The sequence below is a fragment of the Typopeltis vanoorti genome, chromosome 22 (assembly GCF_054136105.1).
Source record: "Typopeltis vanoorti isolate ZY-2024b chromosome 22, IOZ_Tvanoo_1.0, whole genome shotgun sequence".
NCBI lineage: Eukaryota > Metazoa > Arthropoda > Arachnida > Uropygi > Thelyphonidae > Typopeltis > Typopeltis vanoorti.
This window is the reverse complement of record NC_143570.1, coordinates 84,012,131-84,024,433: the sequence shown is the minus strand read 5'-3', so window position 1 is coordinate 84,024,433 and position 12,303 is coordinate 84,012,131. Positions and strand designations below refer to the sequence as shown.

Sequence of the window (12,303 nt, the reverse complement as noted above, 5' to 3'; positions counted from 1 at the left end):
GGTAGGGAATACTAATACCATTTATTTTGGGCTATTTTGGATCTTTATGTATTTTTCTCGCGAAATTAAATGTAATTTATGTATAACGACTTCATTAGCTTAATGTTCCGCTTAACTTATATATTTTTTTCTTTCAAAACGCTAGTACCAATCGTTAGTGAATCGCTATGCTGCTGCACGGTTACTAATTTTACCAATTTGAATTATGATAAATTGCAACCCTGTAAATATGAGAATAACATTCATGCAGTAGAAACTGAAAGAGAGAGCAGAGTGAATATGTGAAAACTAGTTATTAATCAATCTAACTAATCTTCTAAAACGAGTCAAAAATTACGAGGGAGATCGTTTTTTGATCCAAATATACAAAAACGATATACATATATGATTTTTAATAGCTATGATCGATTTTTAACTGTGCATTGAGTTCATAAAATGTTTCATAAAATGTATTCTTTTATAAAATTCAAAGCGACTCTCACGGCAATTCCATTTCGGAAATGGTCTTGCAGTTTGACGACTGTCACGTTTCATCGTGGTATCCAGTTGTCACCCAGTGCCTTAATTCGTGCCACCTCTTGCTTTCCCACTTTCAGTATCATTTGTAGACCATTAAGAAGCCGAATCACGTTAAGCTGTAGCACTCGATTTGCATTTTATAGCGTTCAAGTGCCTCTTATTTGACCTACGATATTTTGGTTAGAATACCACTCCTTTATCCTATCAAATTTGGCCTTCTCCACACACGCTCACTCCCAGTTTGCTTCCTTCTATGTGTCACATGTTAATTACCTTACTTGGGATGGATATTCATCTCTTGGGTGCGGTTAATCCGAACCACCGATCGCTGGGGAGGATACATTGCACGTGCAAGGGGATTTAATAGGTTGTCACCTAGCGTAGGACAGCAGGAACGGGGAAATATATTTTGGAGACAAATAGCTCTTTCCTAAAAGGGATATGCTTAAAGTTCTGACGGATATGTTGCGTACCAAATTGAAATACCAATACTTGCCCCACTCCTAACCACAAGAAACACCTACCAACCCATGTACTTAATATCTGGACATATATTTTATCAGATAATGAAGAGTGGACTTAAAGGTTATCCTCTCGCAGAACATGACTTGTTTACTCTAGGGATATTTACAATGAAATTGAAACGGAGCCCATAAACAAATGAAAAAGTCAAGTCAAAGATAAGAGAGAAAAACATTAAAAACATACATTCTTCGACAAATGGAGGTCATTTCGAAATGTTCACACACACTACTCTTAAGTAAAACAATTAACAAAATATATTTACAGGTCTTCAATGTAATCTTCATTCTGACTTACTGGTGTCCAATGGTATCTCATATTCCGGTCAGCAAACCTTTTTTGCTGACGTGTTTGATTAGCTGGATCCTTATCAATGGTCGCGGAGCTTTTTCCATGGAGTGGCTCAACTCAAAGTCTGTTGGGCTCATGACAAAACTGTATCGCGGAGACAGGGCGCAAAGAATTTGCCATCCATATTTTCCCATAAGATCAGATACTTAACGTGAAATACATTTTATTTCACGTGGCGAGGTCACATGTTTATCCCAGATGGGTATCCAACCCGAAATCATATATAACATTTATATAATCCTAGCACAGTATTTCTACATTATTATGACTTGTTTCCGCCTTAAAAGGAACATAAATAAATACATTCCTATACATCACAAAGCCTGGAATACAACAGAGATAAGACTACTTTAGATTTAGGGAAATAAAAAAATAAAAAAAAAATTAGGGAAAGGGAAATAAAAAATAATCTTTCATTTAATGAAAGAAAGCATTAACAAATGTTGCATTCGCTTGCTAATTTTTTTCAGTATCCGAGATTGTCTCGGCAATGCAATGTGAAGATCGGTCATACAGAACTGGAAGTTATTTTGATGGCCTCTCCCAGTACTGAGCAAATAGTATATATATATATATATATATATATATATATTTGACAAACAAGCTGGCAGTTACCTCCCAAATGTTGTCAAATATCAAGATATTTGAATCTTAAAACAGTTCAATCTTATTTCTTCAGCCAGATGAGAATCATTGTCGAGTTTCAACCTCAAGGAAGAGCAGAATAAAAGTTACTGATAAAATATTGAAACTGAGCAATGTGATTTACATTCTGTCACAAAAACCAATGGTCCTTTGTCTGTCGCAATGGCCAAAATGAGTCAGCATGGTAAGGTTTTTAGGAAGAAAAGCCATTTCTTGAAGAGTGTCAACCATTCTAGTTGATAAAACTTGGAAGTGTCAACACTTCCAAGTTTATCAACCATAATTGATAAAACTTGGAAGTGAGGACCAGTTCTCGGTAGTATAATAATAAGTATCTGAATGCTCTTTAAACCGATCAGCCAGTTTGTTCATGTTGTTTGTTGATTAGAAATTTGATACCGCTTATGTTCGATACTTTAATAAGGACCTGTTTTATTTCTGAAATTTTTATTTGTCATTTTAGTAGAGGATAAAATTGCACATTTTTTAATTATCACCGTGAACCAAATAGCTACAGGAATTTTTTTTCGATTCCATTTAGAATATTTAGAAAAACTAAAGCTACTTAAAATATTTTGCCAAAACGTTTGACCATTTGTATAACCTTCAGGAAGGGAATGATGATTTTTGTCATGTGACTCTAGCCCACAGAAGTCAGTAAACCTATTGTAAATCATTAGTACCGTGGTTGGGCTGTTAATAAAAGTGGCATGCACACAACACCGTTTTAAACAAGATCAGTATCTTAGGCTTCTCAAAAGCCTGAAATACTCATTGTGCTAAATGATCAGCTGGCACTAATCTATTTGCTGTGTGTCCTGTGTAGTACCATCAGCGTGAGCAGTTTTACTACGGAGACAAGCAGCTGTAGGAAAAAAATCTTGAAAAGATTTATTTATTATCGTTATTTTATTGTTTTTAGAATAAGTGAAAATGAACAGAAATTGCATCAGTTAGTAGCAAAATTCTAATGTCCACCTTCGTCAGATTAGTGTAGGCGACTATAGTCTCGCGACGAGGAGCCTAGGTTTTTAAAATAATTATAAATTTTAACTTAGTGTTATGTCAAAAATTTCGCGTACCTCTTCAGACTATTTTAGAAATTGTACGGCGCATTACTGTCACACATCACCTGAACTATGCTAAACATAACTTCAGAAACAATACAGATCGAACATTTCAGCTTTATATAACTGACAAACTGAGTTCTTATCTCAACGTATACTGCATGTGTGTTCTGTTTGCTGGTCGCAAAATGCAAAATTTGAATACATTAGCATTTGGAGTAATTTTGCATTTTTCAAGGGATAGTAGATATTTGCTGTTCACGAATTATTAGTACTCATGCTTATTAAAACGACAAGGCAAAACCCATCGTACGTCAGTTCCTAATAAATGAAATGTAGTTGTCTACTTTAGCAGAAAACTAATTTTCGTTAATTATGAACTTGACCAGCAAGAATGCTTTGTCCTAGCACAAGGTTTCACTTGCTTATCAACAAATGGCATTACGCAATATTTGCGCATTCTAGATTGTTCTGACGTGTTAGAAAATACAGTTACTTAATGATCAGGTCAATATGGCTGTTGTTGTTGTTACAACATAAACCAGTATTAACCATAATACGAATTAATCAAATTCACTGCAAGTTAGTGTGCACTCAACAAGGGATGAAGGAACATGTGATAGATGATGCTTCAGTGGATTAATGTGGTACTGACACCAGACTTCGTCACTCATATCAGTACATGCATGCAGAAATCCGATCGCTTTATGCCAGTACTCCAGCTGCGAAGTTTTTGTTCTAATTGTCGCATTCGCATATACAAGCTAATGCACTCCTATGTTTCTACAGCTGTCATGTATGGCAACTTTATATATGCATTACTTTGGGAACAGTTTTTAATCTCTGTAAGAGATCAAATCTATTGATTTTTAAAATGGGTCATAGAGTTTATGAAAACGCTCTATACGAAAAAGACACTGAAGTTTGAACTACTAAATTAATAAGAACGGTCACTTTTGAGGAGTGGGTGTTTTTAGTGTATTTATAATTTGTGAGCAAATATCTCATACAAACCATGAAAATTTAAGCGTGAACTAAAGTTAATCCCAGCATACAATACAAATTCAATTTTCTCATGGTGCAGTTTATAGTTGATTTCTTTCAAAAGAGGTACGTGCACCAGCAATAAATCATTCAGGAAAATAGCTGTCAGAGGCATAAGTTACAAATGTCGTCAAGAAGGCGGATACCAGACTTATCGTGGAAGATACGAACTCAAGAAAGATGGATCTGAGCAAAGATGTTGTTAAGAATGTTTAATTTCCACTATATATCCCACTCAATATTTCATTAAGGCCGCAAAATGTATACAGGTCTCATCCTGTACACCCTAGTTACACTGCAACAAAATTTTCAACATTTATATTTATGTTAACAAATTTGGTTGTCTAGTATAACAGCACTTAACTGAAGCTAAATTAATTCCAGTAATAAATATTATCGATATTTAACTATTCAAAAGGTCATATGAGATTTTCAGATTTGATAGTATGTCATTAATGAATTGAAGTTGATGTTAAAATGTTTAATTTAATATCGTTGTGGAATATATTTAATAGTTTCTTTTGCCATCTATATTGTTTGGTAAATGAAGTTATGAATAAGGAATGCTTCTGAAAAGAGTCTTGATTTTCTCAATCTAAATTAGAATTCGAACAAAATTATATCCACAATGGACTTGTGCATATCTCGAAAAAGTGGTTAATATAAAAAAATCAAACGATGACAGATTTTAATGTTTTACCACGTTTTTTCTGAAAGGTCTGCGCTTGTTATTGCAAGATACGTGCCAATAATTATTAACGAATCACAATTTGTGAGCCATTAAAACATGACTATATCTGTTAAAGATATACTCAGTTATTTTAACCAACAGAGAGAGAAAAATTAAATAGTATGATTCATTTGTTGGTTGTCAAAGGTAAAATCCTACTTGTTGCACCTATTTCTGGTGCTAAATGAGTCACGATTCCCAAGTTTAAATAAGATGGCAACTATTATCATAGGATTGTAGAGCGGTGCTCATCAGAAGAGGCTTCTATAAAATTGTTAGCGCGAACAATTGATTCACGCATTCTTAGGAAATGGATTCGGGTACATAGACGCCATCTCTACCGAATGTTACTGCAATGTCAGTACGCCTTGTGTAAATAAAGAGCTAAAAAATATTGCTATGTTCCACGCCCTGCGACTAGTAAGCCGTATTACATTACAAATCTGTGCTGCCAGAGACGTGACTTCCATATGGCAAGTAGGCCACGCCTATCTTTAGTAGACGGAAACGTAACCTTTACGGTGATTTTTATCCTCTCTGAACAAAACTTCCTTAGCAATGCGGGCAATTTCGCATCACATGTCGACTACTCAGCTGACCGTATTCGCTGTGCTACGTGCTTGTGATACATTGCATTTATTTTATTCGTGTGTGCGACGTTAGGTAGCAAAGATCGCAAGAAACATCTGTTTTCACTTAACTTTTGGAATAAGATAGACGGCAATCTGGATTTGATGCAAAATCTTTTTTTTTTTTTTTTTTTTTTACCATTACTAGATTAATAATTATAATTATATAGCAAATAATATGTAGAGTACGGTTGTTGTTCTGATACATTTAATCAACGATTGAATATCCCCTTCAGACTGCGCTTTGTCTTATAACCTAGAATAACGAATATCTGTACAACACTGAAATTATCACCACGACAATGGATAAATAATCATTATCAAATGGATATAAAGTTTTTTAAGGTCACTTTATCTTCTAAAACACTCATCCTAGAGCGTGTAAGTAAATATCGCTTGGAACACACGAACGAACAATCCATTTTCAACTGTACTGATTTGCCTCTTAAAAGGCATCAATGCAAAAGTTATTTTCAATAATTTCATCGAAAATCCATCATTTTTTTCGTCATAAGTTTGTTTTTTCGTCTTCATTCACACCACTAAGTAGCACCCCTATGACAGAGATAATGACAACACGCATTGTCATTCAAAGAAGTATATTTAAAACGCTTTAAACAACTATTTACTTTAAATCTGTAAACACCAAATGATTATTAGATGAAAAATTCTAGTTCTGCTGTATTTCTCATCAAACACTCCAAAAGAAATAAATGCTTTAATAATTCGCATGTAAATAATTACATGCGAAACCAATAACCATCAGGATAAGAGAAACGGCGAATATGCAGAAATTTTTTTATTAAATATGCATGTCCGTTGTTGATGTGTTGTGTAAGTAAAAGCAAACTGTATATTAATAAGAATAAAAAAAGCGAATATTTAAATAGATGATTTGTATTCTTTTTGTTATCAATTCAAACAGGGAGGTTGCTTACAGTAAGTTCTCTGTTCGGGTTGGGGATTACAGAGAAAGAGAGGGGAGTGACATATTGATATTGTATTTGAATAGCTGTATATTCGTTAGGTCAAGAAGGTTACAGAGAATAGATAGACGATATGAGAGAGAGAGAGAGAGAGAGGTAGGGCGGAGATGCTAGTTCGGTGAGTTTGCAGTTGCAGTGTGAATGAATGTAGAGAAGCAGCCTGTTTCTGATATTATCAGATCAGAATTAAAAGAAGAAACGACACAGAAGTTGGATTATCTTCAAGCGAACAGATCAAAAATTTTCATTTTTTATATATACACCGCCCCTAATGCGAGAATAGTAATTTAGAATACTGTTCTGCCTGATCCTAAGATCAGTCAGATCTGGATTATGCGCACAGTTAGCAGCTAGAGAGAAGTGACGTTGGCGTGGAAAAGCACTTTTTTGTTTTGAGGATGAAGCAATGGATATGTGTCTGTGTGCGAGAAAAGCTTAGAAGTCTAAGGAGATACATTTTATCTTGTGGCGATCTGGATATTATCAATAAGAGAAGATGGAGTGGAATCCTTCTTGCTGTTTTGGTATCACCGAAATTTGATGGGATGCCCTCGCCTTACTGAAAACTAGTAAGAAGATGGGTTATTATGGCGTTGGTTATAGAAGATTTTGAAGCTTTTAATATTTGAGGACTGCAACGTTTGATAAATGAACAGGAAGGAATACTGCTGGCTGTTTGGAATTATGGGTGAAGTAACTAAGGCTACGAGGTCAGTGTATTCTGTCTGTTAGTCTGGTACGTTCTTCTGGCTGATTTTCCTGTTTTTGCAGTATGAAAAAACCGAGTTTCAGGGAAGAAAGGAAAACCCTCTCAATCTCCGTATGAGACTGTGTAACAGACATGTATAAAGCTTTTATACATTAGATAAAGAGCACTTATAAAGTCCTAGATAAGATTCGAACCAAGATCTTTCCAATCAAAAGACATCGTCCATACCGACTGAAATACACAGACTCATAAGGGGAATGCAAAAGTGTAAATACGATTTGAAGTTGGTGAAAGAAGATCTTTTTTACAGAAAAAAGCAGAGAAGCAAAATAACATATCCTGGAGGTGGGGTGCGCCCTTCTTCTGCAGAGAAATCGGAAGAAACCATGACATGCAAAAAAAAAAAAAAAAAAAAGAACAAAATTTGGAAAGGTGCCTGGAAATATTAAGAGTGACTGCACAGAGGTTTCTCCAAACCTTTCTCTCAATGTTCAGATGCGAGTGATGTAGGTTAGGAGATCTAACCTACATCACTAATAGTCATTTAGTAATAATCAGCTTTCACTGATATTTGAAAGCTGATTATTAACTTTAATAATCAGCTTTCACTAATAGGTCTCCCTATTGGTGAAAGCTGATTATTAAAGGTTTTCATCATTTTTAAGGGCAACGCATCATTAATTTGATGGAATGCTTACGTTATGCTGAATATAAAAGACTCTGGGTACGATAATTTTATTATCAGTCCTGCCCACGAACGATTGTACACTTCTAGTCCAGAAAATCCTATACCAGATACTAAACACGGAACACGAGGCCTCCAATATGCAGCCAGTGGTCTCACATCAGAGGGTGTCATCTGCAACCTAAAAACTTTCGTAAGCATTTGTGCCACAGTCAACTCGAATAAACGCATGTAGTTTGGCGGAGGGAGACGGCAATAACAGAACAGGTGTTACTGGAAGGTTTTAATATCATGTGATATATCATCAGTTATTATATCGCTTGATATAATAATTGATGATATATGATGATATGTGTGTGTGTGTGTGTGTGTGTGAAAAGTTTTTTACCTTGGGGATAATATATATTAAGGATACCAAGTAATTTTATAAACTTGGTTTTTTTACTCCTCCCCAGTAAGCAAAACAGTTAAGTTTGCGCCTGAACGTAGTTCAAGTCTAAAGATAGTGCAACACCAGGGAAACTCGTTGTAAAGGTGGTTAAAAAACCAAGTTTATAAAATTACTTGGTATCCTTAATATATATATATATATTTTTTTTTTTCTTTTTTTTTTAATTTATTTTTTACAAGTCTGGAAACCCTGCTCTAAGACCAAACATGGGACTTCTTCAAGCCACTTTAAGCCTCTAATAAGCGGGCTGGTATTCTCACACTGGGTGATGAAATTAATCTCCCACCTCTAAAGACAATCACAATCATCCATGTCCACGACAGAATTCGAAAGTCCTTCACATGGATCATCTTCAAGGCTGGTATGGCCACGTTTTAAACTCGGCAGCCCATTTCTTAATTATCGAAAACGAAGGAGAAGAGTGTCCATAAATTTTAATGAAATTCAAATGAATTTCTTTTGGCGTTAAACCTTCAAGAATTTTTTACAAACACTTTTGCTTCAGACAGCTGTATAAAACAAACTGCTTGACAGAATGACTTGCAATTTCACATGGATGCTTATGACAGATGTACCAATCTAGAAAAAGAAATCTTGCCGATAGTGTTGCCATCTATGGTCGAGGCCAAGAACTTTTCACACCACCCTCGTACACTTAGAAGAAACAGTTAAGAAAAGGGTGAAACTGTGGGAATGTGATAAGGTTATCTGATAGGTACAAGAATTTGCGTTAGATTATCTCAAAAACAGTAATTCATTGTGCAATTAGGCATCATAGTAATCTAATTTATATCGTGGTGTAACTGACTCAGACTGTTCATTTTTGAATTTAATTTGGCTGAATAATTATTTCTTCCAACAAAAGTATCAGAATTGTTCTTAATGCTGCTATTTATAATGATACAATATACAGATGGTGTTGTAATAAGGAATGCCTAAAATATTCACTATCTATCCTTTTTTAAAAGAAAATATGCATGTATAAATAAACAAATGTAAATGAATTTCATAAAAAAGGAAAAATAACAAAACAAATTAAAAAAAAAGTTTTTTTTTTTGCAATCGATCTCAAAAACAAAATGAAATGTTAAACACATATAAACCCAACTATTCATTGCATTTTAAATAAAAATGAAAAAAGACCTCCTCATGAAAACATAAAGTTCTAGAAAAGAAAAATTTTAATGAAAAAAAAATGTTAAAAAAATTACACTAACAGCCACCTACGGGTCTTAAATGGTGCGTTGGTGTCGCAACGAACGATGAATCACAGGCATCCATGCCCGTAATAGGATTTGAACTTATTGGTCGTGGGTCGACATTATTCACTCGCCCAACCAGGACACCGACTATGCCCATATTAAAAAAAATTCTAAATATATCTGACTGATTCTACATCTCTCATTTAGTGTTTTAATATAGAACTGTGCTTGCCATATCTTTGCATACCTTAGCATGTAAAAAAAAATAACACTCCAAAACTATATAAAATTAATACAAATTAAAAATGCAACTACAATAATTAATGTATGATAGGTTTCCAACTTTCGTGGGTACGAGTCACAAAAAATAGTAGGACCAGTACTGTATACGGTTATACATTGGTGTCCAAAAATTAAGGACATGCACTATTTCTACCGCAAATTCGGACGAATCAACTTATGGTAATTTGTATAACTGACTGTTCTGAGTAGAAAGTGGGTATGCATTCAGATTTTCGAATCGCACGCAAAGGGATCATGTCACACGCAACAGGATAAAAGGCAAAAGGCTGCGCTAAGCAAATTAGATTTGAGAGAAACTTTTTTCACGAAATAATAAAGTTGCAAACTAGGGTGTCTTGTGATGCCATTTAAATGATTTCACGCTGGGAAAAATTATTGAAAAGCTTGAAGAAGGCCACAGAATTACAGATATTCGCAAAGAATTTGGAATCTCACACAGCGTTGTATCCAGGCTCTGAACAGCGATTCAAACCAATGGAATGGGTTCCCAATTTTCTAAGAGGACGTGCTCTCTTTACCACGGAGCATGAATACAGATTCTTACTTATAACAGCAAAACATAATCGATGCACCAAGGCAGGTCAGCTTACAAGTAGGCTCCATTCAAGCACAAGTACGCGGCTATCTTGACAAACAATGGCAAGACAAGACGCCTGCGACATGTGGCCTATGCGCTTGCGTACCCTTTATCCACAGCTCAACGTGGAGCACATTTTCAGTAGTGTTGTACCTATGAAAACTGGACAAGACACCAATGGGCTAATGTACACTTTATAGATGAGAGTCATTGTGGTCTTCCCTCCGATTCTAGACGATACTTGATCTGGCGTGAAAATGGTACTGCTTGCTATAGCGAGAATGTTTTTGAAAGGGATAGTTAGCGGTGCTGGCGTCATGGTGTGGGGAGGCATTATGCTTAATGGCAGCATCGAGCTACAAGCGCTGGGAAAAAGGAACTATGATTGGTGAATGATATTGCAACGAAGTTCTTCAACATCATATTAGAATCTTCCGTGGTGCTGTAGGCGAAATTTAATTTTTATGGATGACAATGCCACACCACATCGTACATGAGTAGTGGAGATACTTCTGGAGACCGAGGATATTAATCGAATCGAGTTTCCAGCACTCTCCTACCCCAGATCTCAATCCCATAGAACACGTTTGAGACGCAAGAGGGAGATGCATTGTTGCTAGAAATTCCCCCCCCCCCCAGTAAACAAACAAGGCCTCATCCTTGCTCTGAAGGAAGAGTGGAAGAGTTTGCCTCAATCACTCCTGAATCACTTTGTGCTAAGCATGGTATGACGTGAGAGCTGCACCGCAGTTGGGGGTGGACATATTCCACTGAAATGTATCCCCGCGCTGTTTTCTTATGCACATTAATTCCTAACTACGTCCTTAGGAAATTTGTAACTTTTTCCAAAAACGTATTGCAATTTAATTTATACCAAGTTAATAACACATTTTTGTGTAATATGATTTATTAGTATGCTGACAATAAATTTATGTCAACATTTGGCTGTAGTCATGAAATCTTTTCATATACACGAAAAAATGTAGTTCGTTCTTAGCTTCTTGGACATCAGTGTAAGTAGAAGGCTATTTTATTTTTGAGTAACCTGATAGTACACAAGTTTTGTTTGAAAGGACGGTTTATTCAGAAAGATTCTGTCTTTGTTTTACTTCTCGTTTTCTGTTTAGTTATCAGATAAAAATAATTCAATACAGCAGAATTTAATTATCATGCTCGCCGTTTTCTCGTACATACTTAAAATTCGGTCTATTGAAATACAGAAAAAAATACGCACTATATTTTAGAGACTATATTATAAACTTTCTGAGATGAACATAATAAGATTGTTTCACTTTTCCAAAATCCTTTATAAAGACATTATCACCAGATTGCCCTGATTATGAATTTTACGTGAAAGCCCTTTTTATTACTAAAGTAATCTGTTATTACTAAAGAATAGCTAATAGGATAAGAGCTACTGACCCTCATCTTCAGTGTGCATCTTCCTATTATCCTACGTTAAACAGATTCAGTTTATGATTTAGTAAGTGCTTGATTGGGCAGTCGGAGCTCTTTATTGCAGGAGCAGGATTCTGTCGCTGTCGACAAAATTTCTATTAGAATATAAATATAATATAAACATCTACAATCATCAGTGATGCGTTGTGCTTTTAAAATAAACAAATAAAGAGCAGGATCGGCCTTTCAAAATTGCATAATTCAAGAATGGAATGTTTTGCGAATGGACAACTTCACATCATTGCAAATATCAACAAGTTGTACCTAATATTTGTATCTTTTTACCTTTTTTAAACTTGAATCCTTTTATTAATCGAACTTCTTTTCCCTCTTAACTACGAAAAATAAATCTGATTTTATTAAAGCGTTTTCGTTTGTTTTTCTTACAAAACTTGAATTAACGATTCGAGCCAAAATTTATAATA

The 12,303-nt window shown here is 35.1% G+C and overlaps 1 protein-coding gene across 1 annotated transcript in view; it reads left to right on the top strand.

The window, feature by feature from the left end:
- LOC150094527 (dual oxidase-like) overlaps nucleotides 1-12,303 on the top strand; it is a 290,860-nt gene that overhangs the window by 173,976 nt on the left and 104,581 nt on the right. The window lies entirely within an intron of this gene.